General features: G+C 39.3%; 1 long non-coding RNA gene across 1 annotated transcript; it reads right to left on the bottom strand.

Annotated features, from left to right (window-relative positions):
* Window positions 1-11,457: 11,457 nt before the first annotated feature.
* LOC116551907 lies at window positions 11,458-21,700 on the bottom strand. The gene is made up of 3 exons (XR_004269107.1): window positions 21,690-21,700; window positions 11,653-11,658; window positions 11,458-11,550 (listed from the first exon to the last, which is right to left on the bottom strand). It is a non-coding gene; the product is annotated as an uncharacterized LOC116551907 (long non-coding RNA).
* Window positions 21,701-22,123: the final 423 nt, after the last annotated feature.

Below are 22,123 nucleotides of genomic sequence, written 5' to 3'. Positions count from 1 at the left end.
AATGGCCATTAAATCAGGTATAAAAGAGCCATTATTTTCTACTATAAATAGTCACAGACTAAATACTTCGTTGTTTGAATTAGTCACTATAGTTTACGCAGATGAAATTCTCTTCGAAGCTGTGGTTTTATGCCTTCTGTCAGCCACTCTTATCTTCCCGTCAGTCCTGGGAATAATAACTCAGTTTCCAAACACATTAAATGTGTTGTAAATAGTACATGCCTCCATAGCACCACCTCGATGGACTGATCCACCTTGTGGTGTCATAAATTTGAAGGCATCTCATAAAAGCCGCCACATCCAGCCAGATATTCTTGTTCTGAGACTTACTAAGCAGTTCAGAAAAGCACCTCACCTTGCTCATTATCCCCCCACTATCTCTTCCATCTTTGCTCCTGGAGATGCATTATTGGATCTTAATAATAAGAAGAGTTATTTTAAAAACAGCATTTGTATAAAGCTTTACAATCTATGAAGCACATTTAAGTATTTGATCCTCACAACAATAGTTTGAGCTTGGAGTGGCAGCTCTTACAAAATTATCCCAGTTTTATAGATAAGAGAACACAATACTGTGCACTTAAGTCATATAAAAATGGCATTCAGGGTCTGAGGTGAGCTTAGTGAGCAGGACCTCCAGGATATGTTCTCATGGGTTTTTGTTTGTCTTATTTGGGTTCCCCATGAAAGAAAACCTAAGACATAGATTAGAGTTTAAGTGTTTTGGGTGGTGATGCCATGAAGTACCAGGAGGGGAGTGGGGAAAGATGATAGGGAAGGGAAAGGAGACAGTAATGGGCGATTTATGGAGCAGGTTACCTGTGGACCCTGGGGGCTTAATCGTGTCTCATGCTGAAGAACTCTGGGAGATAATGTAGAGTGATCCCCTGAACGTGGAAAACCAGGAGTACTGATCCTCCAACCCTCACCCATTCTTGTCTGAAGGCTGTTCTTTCCTTTGCGGGTAGAGGAGATGGACTCTGGCACTCTGTCCAGACTCAGGGAAAGCCCCTGGCATTTCGGGTCCTTGCCTGAGGACACTAAGGCAAGCTGATGGAGGCAGAAATGCCCAGGGGAGTGCAGACACCTGTCTTCAAAGTTAACACTGTCAACTACAGTGCCAAACCTACTCAGTGAGAACATGGAGGCGGACCTTAGCTCACTTTTCTGTGCAACTTTTGTGTTCAATTTCCTGATGATTTTTATCTTTTAATTGTAAAAGACCCCTCTCCACTTAACCTCTGAGTTTAACACCCTCACATGCACTCCTTCCCCACTTACTGGTAGAATATCTCCTTCTCTCTTTAAGGTTTCTTCTCAGATTATGGATATACTCCAAGGCACAGATGACTCATAAACCACCTCCCTTCTTAGAAGGCAAAACACATCGAAGTCTTAATCCACATCAGTCTCTGATGGTGGTCCTGGGCCCATATATTATTTGGTTTGGCCCACTCAAAGTTTAAAATATTAAATTAGTTGTCAATTTTTTGCAATATTAAAAGATGTAACCCAAAAATTGGAATTTCCTTCTTCTACTCAGTCAGTAACTCAACCGTCCTGAAGGCAAAAGAGAAGGTCTGCTGCAGTCGAGTGCAGGCTGCCCGTTTAGACAGAACACACACTCTCCAGTTAACCACATCCCTGCCACCCCTACGCCCAGCCATCTTCACCCATTCCAACCACTTGCCTCCCTCTGCAGGGTTTGGAGTTTATGACACCTAGTCTGTAGCCCTTAGAGAAGCGAGAGGAGATTCTCAGAGGGTGTTGCCTTTAGTTGCTATCCTGTCAGCGTCCTTGAAATCATATCATCTAGGATGTAATTATTCTTAGCACTTTCCTGACCTTCTAGCTCTATAAGAAAGTAACAGAGGGTTTCTTTTTTTTTTTTTTTTTTTCTTTTTTTGAGATCTTCATATAAGGAATGACTGAGACGATTATATAAACCTACATTTAATTTTCATTAGAATTGTCCTAGGTAGCTCTTGAACTTTAAAGCCTATAAAGTAGAAGCAAATCTGTGTTTGCAATAGAAATTGCCAGAAGAAAGAACAAGGAAGACATTTAGATAATTTCATCTGGGCGTGCAAAGTCATCACAAGATCCATCCTTCCATTATCTGGAAGTTGGGAGCCACCTGCTTTTCATGACAGTCTGACAGTTGGAAGGAGAAGCTCTAAGTTTAATTAAGTTACGTGTGTGGGAGGAACACGCTTTGCAGCAGCAGTTAGATTATTAATGGACTCCTATATTGAAGTGTTCACATTTTTGAAAGGCTAATTACAATATAATTTTAGTTTTAAAATATTGCTTTGCCATGGGTAGAAGTTGTGTCATGTATTATTAAGTGGTACTTGATTTTTTCAGTCTTGAGGGAAATATGGTTTGGTTCTGGTAATCATTAATATCCAGTTATTTCCCTCACTCCCTCACTTCATGCTTCTAACTCCTGGAAAAAAAAATGCTCCATGGCTGTCAAGTACAAAAAAATTACACTAGAGTTTTCTTGGATTCTTCTGACTTTTAAAAATAAAGTCAACTTTCTTATAGATTGAGTAAAGTTTCACATTTGTCTTTTCTGAGACCCATGATTTTGTCAGCTATACAATCTCAATGTTCTAGGGGAAGATTGAACAGAAAATTAAGGCTTCCAAGGGGTAGCTGTCTAATGAGCTAATTCTGGAATCTATTCTACTATTACCTGGTTATAGATGCACAAGTAGGGCTCTGGTTGATTGTAATGGGAATCACATGATTTTTTTATTCAATAACCTAATTTAGAGTCCTTGTGTTGGAAGCTGTGTTTACTGCATATTCCAAACTGAAATCAACACACATGCCTTCTACCCACACATCCTCCCAATGAAAATCATAGTCACCTCGATGACATTTCAGTTTTGCCAAATCAGAGAGAATGAACATATAGAAACAAAAGTGAATAGTGAGTAATTAGGATTTTTACATGCACTGGAAGAGACTAGGGGAGATGTTTTTCAAGCAGCACCTACTTTGAACAGGCTTATACTAGGCCAGGGATAGTCTAGTGGCTGTGGTTGGTTAGGTATGTCAGCTCTGAAAGCTGCCCACCAGCCTAGTGCCTCCATGTTCTTCTCTGGACAAGCATTGCAGTAGCTGGCTGAGTACCTTGCAATAATGCAAGGCTCAATTTCCTCCCATTAAACTGTACCTTGTTTTATTTTTTAAAAATCTTTCTGTCTGAAGGAAATGCTAGAACTAAGGAAAAAGGCTTTGTTTGACCTGGAAGATGATCTATTTCCTAGGCTAATCATGTCACTCTTTTGTGGAAAAGCCACACTTTCTCCTGCTCCATGGATGGGAAAATTGACATGGCCAATCCCTAGCAGTGAGCTGGCATTCTGCCATTTGATCCTTTGTGTAGTCAGTTGCATCAAAATTCCATCACTGTGGGACCAGAAGGGTGCCCACAGAAACCAAAATTACACAAGGCATCCTCTTATAGGAGTATCCCAAGGCCTATTTGGGCTTGTGGCAGAAGTCCAGTCCGGCACGTTCTCTTCTCCCCATTTCTGACATGTTCTGACTGATAGAACACTTCTCTCCAAACCCTCAAGAGCCAGTACTACACTGTTTTGTGACAAATCTACCCTACAGGCTTACCCCAACCAAAGCTTCCCTCAATAATTGCTTAAATATTTTCAGTTCTAACTTGTACTTGTGAGTCAGCACCTCACCCTTGATTTTGCTCTTATGTTTTGTCATGATAGTCCAATTCCTGATCCCTCCAGCTTTAGCTGCTTAATTGCTAAGGGTGGAAGAGAAGAAAACTTCAACCACATAGGTGTATCTATTTGCAAGATTAAGAGGGTTAGAAAGCATAGGGAGGTAGGGAAATGCTCATAGGAATGCCCCGAGGCTAATGAGTCCATGGTAGTGGAGAAAGAAAAACAGCCCTTGTTGAGCAACAGGTATGAACAAGACCCTCTGATACGGTTCTGCCTGGGCTTAAAGTTGTCTAGAGTTGGTCAGAGTCACAGGTGAGTCTTTGACCTTGAAACGCAAGAAAGAGGCTGAACTCAGAACCTTGTATGCGAGAGGCTATATAACTAGAAGCTATTACCAGAAACTCTGGGAGAGTGAGCAAAGTCCCTTGATTTACTCAGATAGAAATACATGCAAGTTAATGAAGTCAGTGATAAAGCAAATGATGGCTTAGTATGAAGGTCTCTTGGGATTTTATTAGGGTTGCAGAGTTTGGGGGTTCAGAAAGGAGGAACAAGTAGTAAGTTCTTTTTTCTTTCTTCTCAGATTCATGGTCTTGCTCTGTTACTCAGACTGGAGTGCTGTGGCATGGTCATAACTCACTGCAGCCTCAAATTCCTGTGTTCAAATGATCCTCCTGCCTCAGCCTCCCGAGTACCTGGGACAACAGTGCAAACCACAATGCCCAGCTAATTTAAAAAAATGTTTTTTAAAGACTTGCTAAGTTGCCCAGGCTGAGTGGAAAGTTTTTAAAAGGCCCTCTCATTCTTGCAGTGCCTCAGGCAGAGAGGATTAGCTCTAAGGGCTGCTTAGGTAACTCAGCCCCCAAGCTCGCTAAAATAAAATTCCCCAGTGGTAAAAATCCTGATGCTTGGGGCTCCTCAGATGACTTTCTTCGGTGCCTTCAGGCTGCTAGGATATGTGTGCAAAAGACCCAAGGAATCCTGTAGTAACCTCCCATGACTCTTTCTTTCTAAGGGCAAACACCTTTATGACCAGCTTGAAGCCTTAAAACCTATGGATCCCACTACTTCAGAAATGGGTGATCAGGTTCTTCCCTGTTTCCTCTTTCTGCTTTTAAAATTGGGGAACAATTTTTTGACATCACTTCTTTCCTTTTATCATTTCCAATTCCAGCCCCATGCCACTTGTAGTCTACTCTGCCTGTGTGTATTCATTATCTCTGTGCACAGGCAGAGGCCTAGGTATGCAGGGCAGGCTTGCTCTACCTGCTTGCATATGAAAAATATATGTTCAACTTCTGGCTACAGTCAGTTGGTATAATCCTTGCCTTACGTGGTTGGCATGAAATCTCTTTTCCTGGGGCTATACTCTGTTACCACTGGGAACACTCAGAGTTGCAGGTAATGTCCTCCAAACCTTATAAACTAAGATGAAGCCATGGCTGGCCCCCACTTGGCCCATCTCTGAATTTGTAATGAGCCAGGGGATCGAGGTCAAAAGATAAGAGTCTTAGCTCCAGGCACAAAGGTGTAGACATTTGGCTGGATGAGAAAGAGACGAGGTTAGAGAAGGTAAGAGATGTATATCAGTTACATATCACTGTGCACTGCGGAATGCCTGCCTGCTCGGGAAATGCCTCTGCATCCTGCAGCTCTTCTCACTGCTCCTGAATCCTCGTTGTCTTACTTTCTCCTGAGGGCAGTGTTTCTGCTACAGTCCCTGCAAGTGGAGGCTGTTGTGCTTTCTATTTTTTCTCACATGCCACTCCTTAGGTGTTTTTTACTTCCTGTGTCTTCCAACCCTTTCCCTTTCTTCCTTTAAATACTCCAGTTCAGAGGAAACTCATGACTTCACTCCCCTTCATCAGCTGTTGGGCAGTCCCCACTGCCCCATCCTCAGCTTGGTTAAGTCCCCTGGCACTCAAATCACTGCCTTGCTCTCCAGCTCTGCACAGCCTGTTGCTTCATACCAAGGACTCATTCCACAGCTCAGTCTATTCCTGGTGGTGCCTCCTGATCTCCCCAGCGTGCTCCTCCATCCTTCTCAGCTACCTGTTCCCCTGGTGTGCTCTGATCTGTGTTGCCTCTCATTGCTTCACGTCTCATTCTTAGATATCATTTCCTGTCCTTCCAGCTCACTTCCTTTTGAACTCCCTCCCCTGCCCCACGCCATTGCAATAATTCATCCATGTACTGGAAACCCCCCAATCTGTGGAAACCACCCATTTTTAACTATCTATATCCATATCCACCTATCCTGGTTTTCACTCTCCAATTTATCCAGCTAAATTGCAAGGTCCCTTTGAGTTAGTCTCTTGCAAACATCCTCAACTTCTCTGCTTTGTCTCAGTCATGCTGGAATTCTAACACCCTGTGAAAGGAAAATAAATCTCAAGATCCCAAAATCACCAAGTCCAAGGGAAAAGTCAAGCTGGGAACTGTGTCAGACAAACCCGCCTCCCATTTTTTTTCCTAAATAAGATAGCTACAAAGATTATTTTTTTAAAAAAAGTTACACACCTCCCACAAAATGTACCTACAAGATGTTTACCCTAAAACTTCAGTAGCTTATATTCTTCACAGGTGCAGGACAGAAAGTCCTCCCTCTGCTCACCTAAGACAAATGTATATCTGATTACTTCTTCTGCCTTACTGTTAATGTAAAAATGTAGATTCACTGAGCCAGACTAAAGCAAAATGGTTGTTCCTCTGCCTGCCCCCTCACATGTAAATTGTGTATTCAGTAAAAGTCTGTCTCTTATCTACGTACGACCTGAAGCCACCCTGCTTCAAGGTGTTCCACATTTCTTGCCTGAACCAATGTACATCTTGCACATATTAATTAATGTCTTATGTCTCCCTAAAAGGCATAAAGCAAGGTGTACCCCCCATCTTGGGCACATGTCAGGACCTCCTGAGGCAGTGTCACAGGTGCATCCTTAACCTTGGCAAAATAAACTTGCTAAATTGATTGAGAACGCATATATTTTGGGTTCACAATCCCAGTCATGTCACTTCCTTGGATATATACCTAGCTGGCTCAGTGTGCCTGGAAAAATACTAAGTAACTAGCCTAACTACTTTCTTTTTGAATTTGTGACCACCCCACTTCCACCCAGATATCATATATTTTGTTTCCCAAGGGAGGTTAGCCTGTCTTTTGAGACCATTAAACTTTTCCCAACTCTTCTATTCCCCTGAACTCTTAGCTAATGCCCCTTCTTTCATTCGGAGAATGAATACCAAGTAAACAGAACACACTCATCCTCCCACTATCAAATATCCAAACCTACATGCTCTTCAGTTGTGCAGGAAAGTGTCCTTGCTTCTTTCTGGTGGGAGGAAGCCTGGCAGGCCACTTCCACCAGGGCCCTGGTATGTATCTCCTCCCCCTTCTACCAGACTTTACTCCTTCATTGTCATCTCCGTTTCCCACACCATGAAACTATGTCTCTTTCTCTTCTCAATCACTGAAGTGTGCTTTCAGCAGAGGCTATCTATTATATATTTATGTATTGGAAAGGGAAGGCATTTGTGTCCTTCAAATTTGAAAGGCACAAAAAGATTTACTAAGTCGAGTCCCCCTTTCCCAAAGTATTCAAATTACCTCGTTCTCTTCCCTCTAGACAGCCAGCATTTCCACCTTCTGGTTCATCCTTCTTGAAATACTTCATGCATCTGTGTACTTACATACAAATATGAATATTCCTTTTACCCCTTTAAAAGCAAAGCTTTCACCTGCACATATTGTTCTGCACTTGTCTTTTTCAGTTAACAGGACATGTTGGAGCTGATTTCATCTTAGTTCATACCTGGCTTCTTCCTTCTATTCTACAGCTGTGTAGTTGCATTGTGGAGATGTACCATAATTTATTTAGCCAATTCTGTATCAAATATGTGCAGTCTTTGCAAAAAACAAATGCAGCCTCTGTGACCTCATCATTCCCCTTCCTGCTACTTCTTATTTCCCTGTTTCTCCTTGGACCCAAAATCCTCCAATAAGTTGCTACACATACTGCATCTATAGCTCATTGCTCATTCATTCTTCAATCTTCACTGAAATTGTTCTTTTCCAGGTTACCAAACTCAATGACTGTTTCTCTCATTTCATCTTACTTGCATTCTCAGCAGTATTTCGTATAGATGATCACTCTTCCCTCTTGTGTCCAGAACACTGTGCAGGCATGGTTTTCTAACTTCCAAGTTATGCCTTTTCTGGAGCTTTCTCTACCAACCTTTTCTTTTTTGGATTGTTTTAGATTTCTTATCTATGTACCCACTGTCCTTTTTGACCTTTGGCATTTTATCTGCATAAAATAAAATGGTGGTCTCCACATTTATATTTCAAACGTAGACTACTCTGAACTCCACATCCAACTGGCTGTTTAACATCTTCACTTGGATGTTAAATAAGAAACTCAGGCTAGATTCAAAACAGAGCTCCTATCCTCCTTCTCCTCCCCGACAAGCCTGTTCCTCTGTCAGACTTCCCGCCCCTGTACGTAGCACCACTACCCATTGCTGAAGCTGAAAACCTAGGAGACAGCCTTGATTCCTCTCTTCTGCTTGTCAGTCCATGTCCAAGTCCTGTTAATTTTATCTGCAAACGTGCTCAAGCACATCTACTTCTCTCCTTCTCCCTGTCTCCCACTCCATTACCATCCTCTCCCTCAGTCTACCCCGGTAACCTCCTGGGGCCTCTCTGTTCCAGCTTTTGTCCCCTCTAATCCAATTCCCTCAAGGAGCCAGAGTGATCTCTTAAAAATGAAAATGGGATCACGTAGATCAGATCAGATCACCCTCCTACTCAAAACCTCCCTATGACTTTCTTTGGCACTTAGAATAAAATGAACATTTCTTATGGTAGTCCAAAAGATCCCACAAAAGCTGGTCAGGGCCTCCCTTCTTGCCCTTACTCCACTACCTTCAGCACCAGGCAGTTGGCTGTTCCCTCCACCTGGAATGTACTTCCTTTCATCTGGACATTGCTGGCTCATTTGCATGCTTTAAATCACAGTCCCAATATCACCACTTCTGAGAGGCCCTTGCTGACCACTCCTATTTCTGAGTTTTCTCAACAACGCTCCCTTTACTGCCTTCATATCAAGGATCATATTCTATCATTATCAACTGCTTTGTTTACTTCTGATTTCTGTCTCCTCCTGTAGGACATAAGGTCTAAGAGGGCAGGACTTATTTATGCCTTCTTTAGCATCGAGCTTTGGGACAGTGCCTAGAATTTCCTTGCATCTCAATTATTTGAGACAAAATTATTTCCTAAACTATAAAAGTACTAGAAGGATTTGGTCAAATATTCTGATTTTATTTTTAAAATCTCAGAAATATTATAGATTTTCATCTCACATTAAAAAAAATTTGTCTTTCTAAAGGTGCCAAAATTGTTAAGATTAAGAGAAAAAAAAAACCCCATTCATTCATTAGTTATTCAAAATTGGTGGATTTTGCTGTATTTTAAAGGCTTCATTTTTGGAAAATTAAAATTTTACTTGTCCCACAAATTCATATAGAAACTATGTTTTCATTTTTAAAGCTTTTGGGATTTTTAAATTTTAATTATTTTTGGATGCATTGATGAAAGAAAGCATTAAATAAAGTTCTGTTATATGGTAGGCACATTATTCCTCTCAAAAAGCTCAAAACTTTCAGGAAAAAAAAATCTCTAAGAGGGATCATACGGCTAATAGTTTCAAAAGCAAAATCTGTAGAAGTGATACACAAGAGGCTGCACCTTGTCGTCTGATGTGCATTTATTGTGGTCATGCATTATGATTTTTAACTTCATTTTAAGAAAACAGTTGCACTTCCATAATTATCATTGGCCAAATCACCATTTCCAACCACTTTTTTCTCCACCCCCATGTCCATTCTCATAAAATGTGATATATTATCCCTAAAGCTTTCTTAATGCAAGGTGATGTGTGCATGTTGGAGTTCATATAAAGAAATCCTGGCCTCTTCACTGTTTACTGTTTGTATCACAAGCTCCCCTGACCAGCTGGCACGTAGGCGGCCTCTAAAGGTTCTGGGGCTTGATTTGTTTGTAGCCTTTTACTGCGTATGTATGATGCCACTGTTGTATATTACAGGGGCAGGGCTATCGCCTCTATAAATTATGTAATCAGTTGGAAAGCCTGATTGTTTGTTAGTGAATGTGAGCTGCTTGAACATTAATCCACATCAGGCTGCAGTCAACAAAGTCCTGGCATCGAGCCAACCCACCAGCAGTGGATCACTTTTGACTGCAAGTCAGGTTCACTGAATTGGACAAGTGTGGAAGATTGATCGCAGAGTAGTCCACACGCCTCTGGTAGGATGTGAAGGACGGTGGTGACTTCAGACTGAAGAAACTTGAGAGAGACTCAGCAGAATATCTTCACGGAGACCCTGACAATTGAGAAGTAGCAGCAGCAAAAGCCAGATCTTTCTGACATACAGAAATCAGAGATGGAGTGGCAGTGACATCAGGAAAGGGGAGCAGGAGGCAAAACAGCTCCAGGCCTGCAAAGCGTAAGGATCCAAGAGGCAGAAGGTGGTGAAATAAGGACATGCGTAAGGACATGCACATCAGACTTAGATGAGAGAGAGAGAGAGTGTGTGTTTGTGTGTGTGCACATGGGCACCGATGCCAGATACACCTACGAGAAAGGAGGCCAGCTTCTTACGGTTAACCCATTTGTTAATGGTGTCATTATTTTTGAAGTCCTCCCTAAATCTTAGGATTACATTTTTTAAATTTACTATAAAAGGTAATGTATGACCTTTGTTTACAAGTAATATGTACACATATATGTTTATATATATATACATATACATACACATATAAACATATGCATACATGTGTACACATACACATATGTGTAATTATCCTGAAGTGTATGCAGCATGTAAGATCAAATGTAAAATCCCCAATACCACCCACTCCCTCACCTTATTCCCAAGATATAACTGCTATAAGCTGAAGATTTCATCAAGTTTTCTCTTTCCCTCTTTGATGCATTTCTCAAACTTCCCCTTTGTTCTTTTTTGCCAAAAAAAAAATAGCATTCTTTGAACTCATACCTTTCTGAGCTTTCTAGCATTAATCTCTGTACTCACCATCCCCCAGCCACTACCAGACTATTCTTCCTAGAGTAACTTTTTCCCTCAAAAGCTCCAACGCAGTACCTACCACACTGAGTCCAGCCCTCCATCCTTATGCAGTCACATTCCCTACCTGGATCTCCTATCCAGCGAGGCCCACCTCAATATTTACCTTCTTCTTTCTTCCCTTGGGCTTGTGCCCCTGCTGCCCCTCTACCTGGTACTCCATTGTCAAGAGGTATGTGAACCAGAGCAACTCCATCTTGAATAGGAGCTGGGTGAAATGAAGCTGACACCTACTGGGCTGCAGTCTCAGACAGTTGACGCATTCTAAGTTACAGGATGAGATAGGAGGTCGGCACAAGATACAGGTCATATAGACCTTGCTGATAAAACAGGTTGCAGTAAAGAGGCCGGCTAAAACCCACCAAAACCAAGATGGCGATGAGAGTGACCTCTGGTCATGCTCACTGCTACACTCCCACCAGCACCATGACAGTTTACAAATGCCATAGCAACATCAGGAAGCTTCCCTATATGGTCTAAAAAGGGGAGGCATACATAATCCACCCCCTGTTTAGAAAAGAATCAAGAAATAACCATAAAAATGGGCAACCAGCAACCCTTGAGGCTGCTCTGTCTGTGGAGTAGCCATTCTTTTATTCTTCTACTTTCTTAATAAATTTGCTTTCACTTTACTCTATGGACTTGCCCTGAATTCTTCTTTGCACAAGGTCCAAGAACCCTGTCCACCCCTTTCCTGTAACACCATCGCTGTGCACTCCAGCCCATCTTCCTCTCATCTCCTCTTTGCTCATCTCTGTCTTTCCTATTCTCCCCTGCCCACCTCTCACTCTGCTTCCTCTATGAAACATCCCTACTTCTCCAGCTCAGCAGCTCTCTCCGTTCCCTAAATACCTATGAGCCATGTGGTTTAGCATTTACTGGTTTTTCTAATTATTTTGAGAACGTTAGTCCTGTCTCTTCTAATTAGAAAGAAATCTCTTGAGGTTGGGGAACTTAATAATTCTGTTGGCCCCATACTACCTGGCACCAAGATAAACACATGAGAAAACTCAGCACATACATGTGTAGAAAATGGTCAGATGCATAGGAAACACATAGGAAATGGTCAGACATAGAGCAAGTTTACTTTTCACTTAAGTGCTTATCTCCCCATTATTTTTTATGTAGGACCAGCTTTCACTTTTTTGATTTTGGTTTATGGCTGTATAATCATTCCTTTTTATGTGGTCATTAAAATTGAGGTGAAATTACCTTCAGGGCAAGGTAACTAACTGGCCTGGTAGATTGACTGAACCTTTCTTTTCAGGGATACAAATTTTTTAAACGTGTCTTAGAAATTCGGAAAGATACTCTTAACTCTCAAAAAATTAGCCCTTAGAGGCACAGCAGGTGATTAGGTTCCACCTAAGGTTTGAGATCTCCTTGATTTTAACCTTAAACATTTAGCCCATATGCCATTTTAACAAATCATGAAATATATTCTTCTTCTTATGTTAATGTGGAAGAAATTTTTAAAGAAAAGGGTAAATCTACTGGTGTATGGCATATGGAGGTCAAGATCCTACATAGATTTTCAGCATTAAGGCAGAACAAATGGCCTGCAAGACTACAAAGAAAACAAATTCAGAGCAGTAACCTTTTGAGAACTGCCAAATTGCTGGCAAGATGAAAATGGAGTTTGCATCTGAGAAATTATGCAGTGTTGTGCTTTTTGGAGAAATGCACAGCACAGAGGGGTATATGTGTTTTCTTTCAAAACTCTATTTTTAATATTCATAATGACAGTAACTGAAGCAAATGTGACTATATGTAGAATATCCAGTAAATGGTAAATGGCGGTGGTGATGCAGAGTTTGGAGGAAACTAAATGGAAACAGAGGCTCTGGTGAACCACATATATTTTTGAAATATCAAACAGACACATTCAGCCTGGATGCTGAAGATCACTATGCAGGGTGAGAAGAAAGTCGAAAATTTGCCCAGAAAAAGTCTGAAAGAAATCACAGCAAATGGCAGGCTGGATCTCAGCAGTGTTAAAGAAAGAGATGTATGAAAGAAAATGTCTCTGTGCATATCATAAAAACAGCAAGATTCCCAGCATATGCTGCTATTTTAGTCTTTCATTTGGCAGACCGTTTGTGACTAGTTATGGGTGGGGTTGTTCTTGCATGTATGTTTCAGCCAAGTATGATGAATGCTCAGACTATTTTTCTTGACCTTACATGCATTGACTTCTCCTTTTTTCTTCCCCATGTGCCCTATCCTGGTGTTTGCTATCAGATGGGGTTCCCAGGCAGCTCCATATAGGATTGTATCAGAGATATAGAGAGTAATTTAGTTTAGATAAAACTGATTCACTTTAGAAATGTGTTTCCTTATTTCATTTACTGGTTTTGTCACACACAAGAGAGCAAGCCAATGAGAATTTAAGTAGCACAAGATTAATAAAGAGGCAAACATGTACTAATAAAGACTCAATTCTTACATCCATCCATTTTTTTTTCCAGGCATTAAACAAATTACGCATATGTGTTTTTCCATATTTGCCATCAGTGTGTGTATTTCATTTTCAGATTTATTTTTTCACTTATACATTTCTACGTATAAATAAAGCTCATAGATTTTTTATTTCACTATTTTAATAAGAATGACATTCTGTGTTCTTAACTTGCCACAGCTTGTCTAGCTCTTTCCCTTTTGTAGTGCATCTAAGGTATTAGAAAATTTCCACCATTTTATACACCAATGAAACAAACATATTGGTAAGATAGCACTTATCTATCTCATCCTTGGGTTATTCTCTTTGAGACATTTTTTCCTAAACTGGAATTTCTGCATGAAAGAGAAATAAATTCTTGTTCAGAAGCTCTCATAACCTACTTCCAAATGGTTCTCCAGAAAGTGTCAGTCCATTTGTTATGGCAACAGTCACTGAACATGAGTTTGCCTTCCTGTACCCCCAATAAAATTCAGGTTCTTCATATTTATTCATTTTTGCTGATTTGAGAAATTTATTGAATGACTGTGAATTCTTAATTCTCTAATTTCAACAAAGATTGGGATTTTAATGTACTTATTTACTGAATTTATTTCTTAATGATTAACACTCCATTCATCTCTTTTGAACACTTATTAACTTGTACATTTCTCTGAATTCTATATATCTCGGTAATAGAGACAGAAGAGAATGGGTGTTGAAAGCATAGCTCTGGAGCCAAACTCCTGGGTTTGAACTTAGTCTCTGCCACTTATTAGTTAGCAAATTCATGCAAGTTGTTCAATCACTCTATGCCTCAATTTTCTTATCTGTATAAAGGTGATAATAATAAAACTTATGGAGTTGCTGTGAAGAGTAAATAAATCAAGATATGTAAAATGCTTAAAACAGTGGCTGGCACATAGTAAATCTGTGTGTTTATCGTTATACATAAGCACCTGATTGTAAGTTTACAACTTATTTTTCCACTGTGTGACTTTTATTGTGGTATCTCTTCTTTGATACCTATTTTAGAATATAAATATATCCAAGTGTGCCTTTTTATTGCTAGGGAAAGTGTTGCTTTATAACAACACTTTGTGGATTTGGAGTTTGTTGTCTCTATGGTATTACAGTGTACCTTCAAGTAGAGGTGTTATTCAAAATAGTTCACAGTTTGCTTCAGAAATCAGAAATCAATCCAAATATTTAACAATTGACAGGAATCAACCAACCAGAAGCAGACACTTACTAATCAGAACAGAGCCAACAAATCAGGACTTAATAGCAACCAGTGAGAATATACTGGCTGAGTATCATTGCTGTGCTCCAGTTATTTCCTTTTTGTACTGTTCAGTTGTTCTATGTATTAACATGTATTTAATCATAAATTCTTTCTGAAGCATGATATTACTTCTGATTTGTAATATAGTCATTTCTCCTTCCAATAGGAATATTTAGATGGTTTAATTGTGTTTAAAATAACTGTGTTTTATCTTTTATGTCTAACTATTGCCATTACTTTTTAATGGCAAAAAACCGCAATTACATTTGCACCCATCTGTACGTAAAACATCTAGCTGCAGTTAAGTACCACACTAATTGCAAAATAATTCCAAGAATAAACAAAGTTCAGCTTGCTATGGCGGCTTCAGATGGAATATTTAATGTATGTAAGCCATTGAGTCACACAATATAGATTCAGATATTACCTTTGCAATGTCAAAACCTTCTGATAAAATATGAAAAAGACATTGAAAATTCTTTTTCTTCATGCATTATAATAAACATTGAGATGTTTGGAAGCCCCTGGCTGTTTAGAATGAGCTGTTTGCTTGCCATTGTGTAGACACAGCTACAGACTCTGGTTATCAAAAAGTGCATCGAAGAGCAAATAGAACACACTCCACCAACTGGTATTGACAGAATTCTGTCATTGCAAGTACCTGTTCCATTGATGTTTGCTGTTTTTTTCTCAGAGAAGTGAAGGAATAATTGCAAGCTGTCTCTTTGGCTTATGTACGGCTTGTACCCCCATTTCTTTCTCCACCTCTTTGATAGTTCTCAGATTTTAATAACTGCTTCTTACTGGGTGTGTGCTGCTGAGCATGGAGCTCAGAAAAAGTTAAATAAGAAAAAAACTGCATCGACAGATCATATTCGCAAGGAGTTCAGGACTATGAGGACTGTTATGATTTTGTTCATCAATTTTTTCTATGCTGTCTCTTCCCTTTTAACTTTTGATCAATGTGTTTCACTGTGTGCATGTTTTCTGTACACTTTTGAGTGTAATTGTAGATAATACAATGTGGGACGTACTGTTAGAGGGGCATTCCCAAGATTCCAGGAGGCAGACTAATAAAGTCAGCACAAGGTAAGTAAGATCTGATACATGAAAAGTCACCTTAAGAGATATGGCTCAAGTTGAAAGCAACAAGATCAGATCTTGGCAATGACTAATCAATGATGTTAACATTTTCTAAGAAAGCATGTGTTAACACTGTGGGATCACCAGCTTGGAAATCCAGAAAATGAGTATGAGAGGCAACATTTTCAGAGTTCCTGTTACTCACCTTGCAGGAGTGGCCTATTGATCAGTGCATGAAAGTATATCAGATGCATCCCCAACGAACAGAGGGAGTGTATTGGGTAAAAATGGAGGTCAAGTATATGTTCAAATCCCAGTTCCACCACTTACCAGTGACTTTAGACAAGTTACTTAACCCCTTTGGGCTTGTTTTCTTATCGATAAGATGGGGGTGATGATAACAATGCTAACCTCATGGATAGTAAAATAAGTTAATAAATAAAATTGTTTAGAACATTGCCTAATACATAAAGACCACAGAGGTGAATCATGAGCCTGTAAGAGGTGCCTAATACATAGTAAGCATTCAATAAACATTAGCTATTTTTGCTTGATGCCATTAAATCATAAATATCATTCTGCTTTGATGACATAGTCACAAAGTGACCCTCCGATTACCAAGTGCCTTCCCATGTAGATTTGCCTAATGAGACAGGATGTGCAGTCTACGAAAATGACTCTTCAGTCCAAGAAGTTGGTTTGAACTTTCATGGAAATTAATTTTCTGGTTTATAAATCATTTTGTTTGATTCATAGTATTCTTTTGAGGTGTTAAAAAAAAAAAAAAAAAGACTGCTGTTTGGAACTGTAACACTGAAAACCTGACTTTCAATAGCGGTGAATCCATTAGGATATTAGCCCTTTGCAGGCTTCTGCCCAGGTTACAAGAAGGACTATAGCAAGTCACAATCATACTCTTGAGTCAATTACTCATGAAATGAAACATATTAAGCTTGCATGAGAAAGTGCTAACAGAGACAAAAGGAGGTTAGTTGATTTCTTGGTGTATGTACCCTGAAAACTAAGACTTGGAGAACGGTAAAAGTCCTAGACTATACAATAATGTCTTTGAATCTGAGAATCAAATTAATGCAGAGAATGACATGCAGCCAAAGTGCCTTCCCATTAGCATTAGTTACTGCCCAAGGAATTGCTTATTTGAGGAAAGATATTGTATCCATAAAAATGTACAGTGTTATTTATTCTATTACTACTATTTAAATAATTTATTTTATTGTATCATCCATTATATTCACTGAATGGCAATAGTTTGACAAGGATGGAGGTACAAATTTCTACGAAGCACCCCATGGATTGCAGAGGGTCCTAGGAAAAGGTCACTGAGTCTGCTGGAGACTTGCTAGAATAGTGAGACCGGCCTTGAGTGAGACTGTGCTGGAAACTCCCACTGGGCTGATACCTTTCCTGTGGCCTTATTAGTTTAAAATTTAATAAATTTCCAGCATTTATTGCTTTGACAAGAAGTTCCCCACTAGAAAAGAGAAAAAAACAGTGAAGATCCTTCCTGTAGCTTTAAATTTAATACTTTTTTATAGAACGCTATTGTTTGAAACCAAATGCCAGGACAATGATGCCATAGCTGGATTCAAGCTGCTGGCTGAATCCCAGGCAAAGGACTGCATGGCAACCCTACTCCTCAAACCCAGAGACCAGACCCACTTCCAAACAATAAAAATCAGCTCGAGGTGCTGAGGGTCCTGTCATGATCCAAAGAATCACATACTGGCTCATCATCTGGACAACAACACCTGCCATTCTTCCAAACCCTTAGAGACAGTGAATAGGTCCCCTACTGAGTTTTTTCCCCCTCTAGGGGAAGCATCCATAATTCATTCATCTTTCCTCTTAAGAAATTGTTTTGGGGCCCAGCTTCATTTTGATAGCATTTGCCTAGAAGACCCTCAAAGAGATCCAGATCCTTTCAGAGATATGTTTTCTGTTGGTTTTAGTTCCCAAATATGGCAGATAACCTATCTACATATCTCAATGTTTAAGCTCTCCTGGGCCTAGCCAGGAGAATATAAGGGCTGCTACAGATTCGTAACCTAAGGCGGGACCCCATAATATATGGTTCCCTGACTTTTGAGACCATAGGGAGAGGGCTGTATCACTTCATACTCACCCAATGAAGTTGTCAGGTAACTACCTTTCTGTGTCTGCTTTAGGAAGTCCTCAAAAAGGGCCATGTGCTTATGTGACCCAGCTTTGACAAAGCAGTCAAAATTCTCCATGAACTTGTCATTCTTGGAATACAGCAAAGTCTTGTGAATATTTTTTTGAAAGCTGTCAAAATACAGTAGTTAAACTTAGAGAGTAATAAAAATAAGAAAGAATAATAAAACTGCCAACTCCACTTTTCTCTCCAAGCTGTATTTAGGTAAAATTCTTTCTGTTCTCTTATGGAAAGAGAAGACTGTCATATTTAAGGGCCCAAGCAAACAAGAAACAGGGCATGTTAATTGAAAGAATTATTATAATTGAAGTTTGAGTACAAAATTACATCCTTCATAATTTTACACTTAAGTGAAGTACATTTCTGTCTATGCTTGGAAAGACAGAAGTTTCCTCATGTCTGACACATCAAATACCAATAACCCTGCCATGCAATAACACAGAAGAAGCTTGAATGAGTTTGAAGGCTTTTTCATTGTAGTGAACATGAGAATGTGAAAAAATGCATTGTCACTCTGTTACATGGGAATCTAGGTATGGAATAATTGATGCACACTCCTGTAAGCGTGACTAGATACAAAAAATATATTTTAACAATGTTTTAATTCTAAAAAAGTTCAATATGTTTCAGGGTCAAAATATTATGATCTAAAATGTTATGAAATAAACATCAGCTAGGTGGATCCAGGCACAACTTGATGAAAGTCACTATGCTGTATACATTTCTGACACAAATACAATATAGAGTTAGAGAAAAATACATTGATGCTTAATTATCTCATCTCTTTTGTAATGTCATTAATAGATATAATCTAGACATAAAGTTCTTTGAGGATTAATTTAGACAATAAAGGACAGAGCTCAAAAATGAGCAAAGTGAGAGAGAGAGGCCCAGGATTCTTCTCTACTGATGTATCCCTATTATATCAAGTATGTTATATTTGATGTTTCAACTGGTCCAAATTTCTCCACAACAGTGAATAGATTTTCTGAACTATCCCTAGATTTTCACTCAGCTTCTTTTATGACAAATGGCTCCTTGCAATTAAAGATGCAAAGACAGTATGGTTATCAGAATGTAACAAAGATGTGCAGTTTCTCTGTGCCAAGCCAAATAGTCCGAAGTTAGTGTTCTTCAAACTAGAGTTCCAGGATAACTACATGTATTAGTTCATTTTCACACTGCTATAAAGAACTGCCAGAGACTGGGTGGTTTATAAAGAAAAACTGTTTAATTGACTCACAGATCATGGCTGGGGAGGCCTCAGGATACTTACGATCATGGTAGAAGGTGAAAGGGGAAGCAAGGACTTTCTTCATATGGCAACGGGAAAAAGAGTGCTCACAAAAGCAGGGAAAACTGTCTTATCAAACCATCATATCTTGTGAGAACTCACTATCACAAGAAAAGCATGGAGGAAACCGCCCCCTTAATCCAATCACTTCTCACCAGGTCTTTTCCTAAACACCTGGGGATTACAATTTGGATGAGATTTGGATGGGGCCACAAGGCATAACCATATCACTGCATCAGGATTTCTAAGGCCTATCGAAGACCTAGTAAATAAAACTCTTCATCCGAGTACTATGTCTAGGCCTTCTCAAGGAGCTCTCCAAGTGATTGTTCTGTACAGTGAATCTTAAGAAATTAACCCTTAAAGGAATTGCACCTGGCACTTGGATTCAATTTGCCTTACGTAAATCAGCAATTCACATTTCTAGCTGTACAATAGAATCACTTGGGAAGGTTTAAAGCCACAACAACATGTCTGAACTTAGTGCCCAGAGAGTTGAGTTTGGTTGATCTAAAGTAAGGCCCAGACAGCAGTATTTTTTTTTTTAATTCCACATGTTATTCTGATCTGTAACTAGGATTGAATGGTCATAGCATTATTCACGATAGCCAAAAGATGGAAATAGCCCAAGTGTCCACCAATAGACAAATGGATAAACAAAATATGGTACAACTAGAACAGAGAATATTATTCAGCCATAAAAGGGAATGCAGTGCTGATACATGCTACAGTATGAATGAAACTTTAAAACATTATGCTAAGTAAAATAAGCCAGACAGAAAGGACATATTTTGTGTTGTTTCATCTATATGCAGTATCAAGAACAGGCAAATAAATCGAGTCAGAAAGTAGAATACAGGTTACCAGTGCCTGGGGAGGAGAAATGTGGAGTTAACACTTAATGATTACAGAGTTTCTGTTTAGGGTGATGAAAAGGTTTTGGGAGTAGATAGTGGTGACAGTTATATAACATTGTACTTATTGCCACTGAATTGTACACTTAAAAATGGCTATAGTTGTAAACTTCATGTTGTATATATTTTACCACGATGAAAAAGTATGTATTTTTTGAAAGGCAAATATGTAACTTGCCTACCCAATATCATCTCTCACCTCCACCCCTCATCCTTTGCTCTACCATAGTGTCAAACTGAATGACATGTGAATTCCCTAAATATGCCACTGGGATCCACACATCCGTGTTTTTTCCACATGCTGTTCTTCCTTTCTACAAAGCGATCTCCCTTGCCAAAGTGTCCTGGCAAGTCCCAGCTCATCCTTTAAGGCACTGGAGTGAATTCTGGCTCACATAAGAATCACCTGGGAGCCTGTTAGAACTAAGACTCCCTGGGCTCCTCCCTAGACCAATGAAAGCAAACTATTTCGGAAGTGGTAGCTGACAGTAAAATTTAAAACATATTCCCCGTTCTGGGGCTCTTATTCCACATGGACATGATCTTTACATACTAGCACATGTGTGTAATAAACTTACATCCCTGGGTATTGTTAAAACAGTAGCAAATTGCATTCTTCATAGTTTTATCTTCTTTTCATCTATCTTTCAAAGAATAAATTCCAGCCTCATAATCTGACACTGAAAAAAGAAAAAACCTATTCCCCATGTGATACTAACATGCTATTGTGGTTAAGAACTGCTTCTTTACTTGCTACTCAATGTGCAGTCAGCTCACCAGCAATCTTGACATGGAGCTTCTTATAAACCCAGAATCTCAGGATGTACCCTAGACCACAGACTCAAAATTAACAGTGTAACAGGATTTGTAGGTAATTTGTATGTCCATAAAAGTTTGAAAAACTCTCTTAAGGCTCATCCAAGGTTTAAAGAAGCCTTTCCGAAGCCACTGTAGCCAGTAACCACTCGTGCCTAGAACACACCTCTACTTGAACTTCTCTTCTAATGCTGGGATTATGAGATCTTAAGGTTAGGTACAATATTTTATATTTCTAGTACCTTGCAGGATGCCTACCTTCCATAAACAATTACTTGAAGTATATTAAATTTGAAAAGGTGAGAGTTCATCATATAATTAACATTGCAAAGACAATAACACTCTGAAGTAAAAAATAAAGCATGACCGTAATAAAATAATCTACTTATTAAGCAACAATTATGTGTCAAGACCTTCAAGCATGACATATCCAGCCCCAAAATAGCCCCACAAGATACACAATATCATCTGTGTTTTATAGATGGAATAATTAAGCTCAGGGAAGGGAAGGAAGCTAGTTACACACTGGTACATAGTGGGACTGGGATTGGCTTTATCTCTGTCATGTTTCACTGTCAGTTTTGCTGAACTTCTTATATCAGTTAATTCAGAACATCTTGATTGGATCTTTACTCTCATCTCCATTCTTCTCTTCACTGGTCCCTCACTGTCTTTTCCCCTCTACCAGTGACAATGACCTTCTCACTTTGCCCACAATCACTGTTTCTCCCTTCTCTTTTGTCTCAGTCTCTACTTCCCTCCCCTTGGTGATTTGCCTTGTCCCTCAAAAGGAACTGAATTTTAGACTCTCATTTTAATTATCAAAGGTATTTCTCTTTCTAAAATTTAATATCAGATCAAATTATATTCTTCAGTTGGCGTTTAAGATTTCTGATCATTTCTCTTCCAGTAGGACTTGAAATAAGTTATAGATTAAAATCTAGTGTGAAGGTAATTTTAACTGAAATTAAGAAATTTTTTTGTATTTGTTTTATGCAAAGATAGAAATTATAAATCTTAAGTTTCTTTTTGTTGGGAAGTAGAGCTCTAAGGATAACCCTTCGTTGCCCTTCTACAAATAGGGAGCCATGCTCCATCTCTTTTATCTCTTATGTGTCAAACGCCAGAATGGATAGAAACATTAATTCAAGGAAATAAATGTTTAAATATTTATCTGTATGTCATGTATAAATATCCATCCTCATTGAAAACAATAATAAATTAGCCAA

This window comes from Sapajus apella, unplaced genomic scaffold (genome assembly GCF_009761245.1).
Source record: "Sapajus apella isolate SASKATOON/1434 unplaced genomic scaffold, GSC_monkey_1.0 scaffold10, whole genome shotgun sequence".
NCBI classification, from domain to species: domain Eukaryota; kingdom Metazoa; phylum Chordata; class Mammalia; order Primates; family Cebidae; genus Sapajus; species Sapajus apella.
This window is presented reverse-complemented; position numbering and strand designations above follow the sequence as displayed.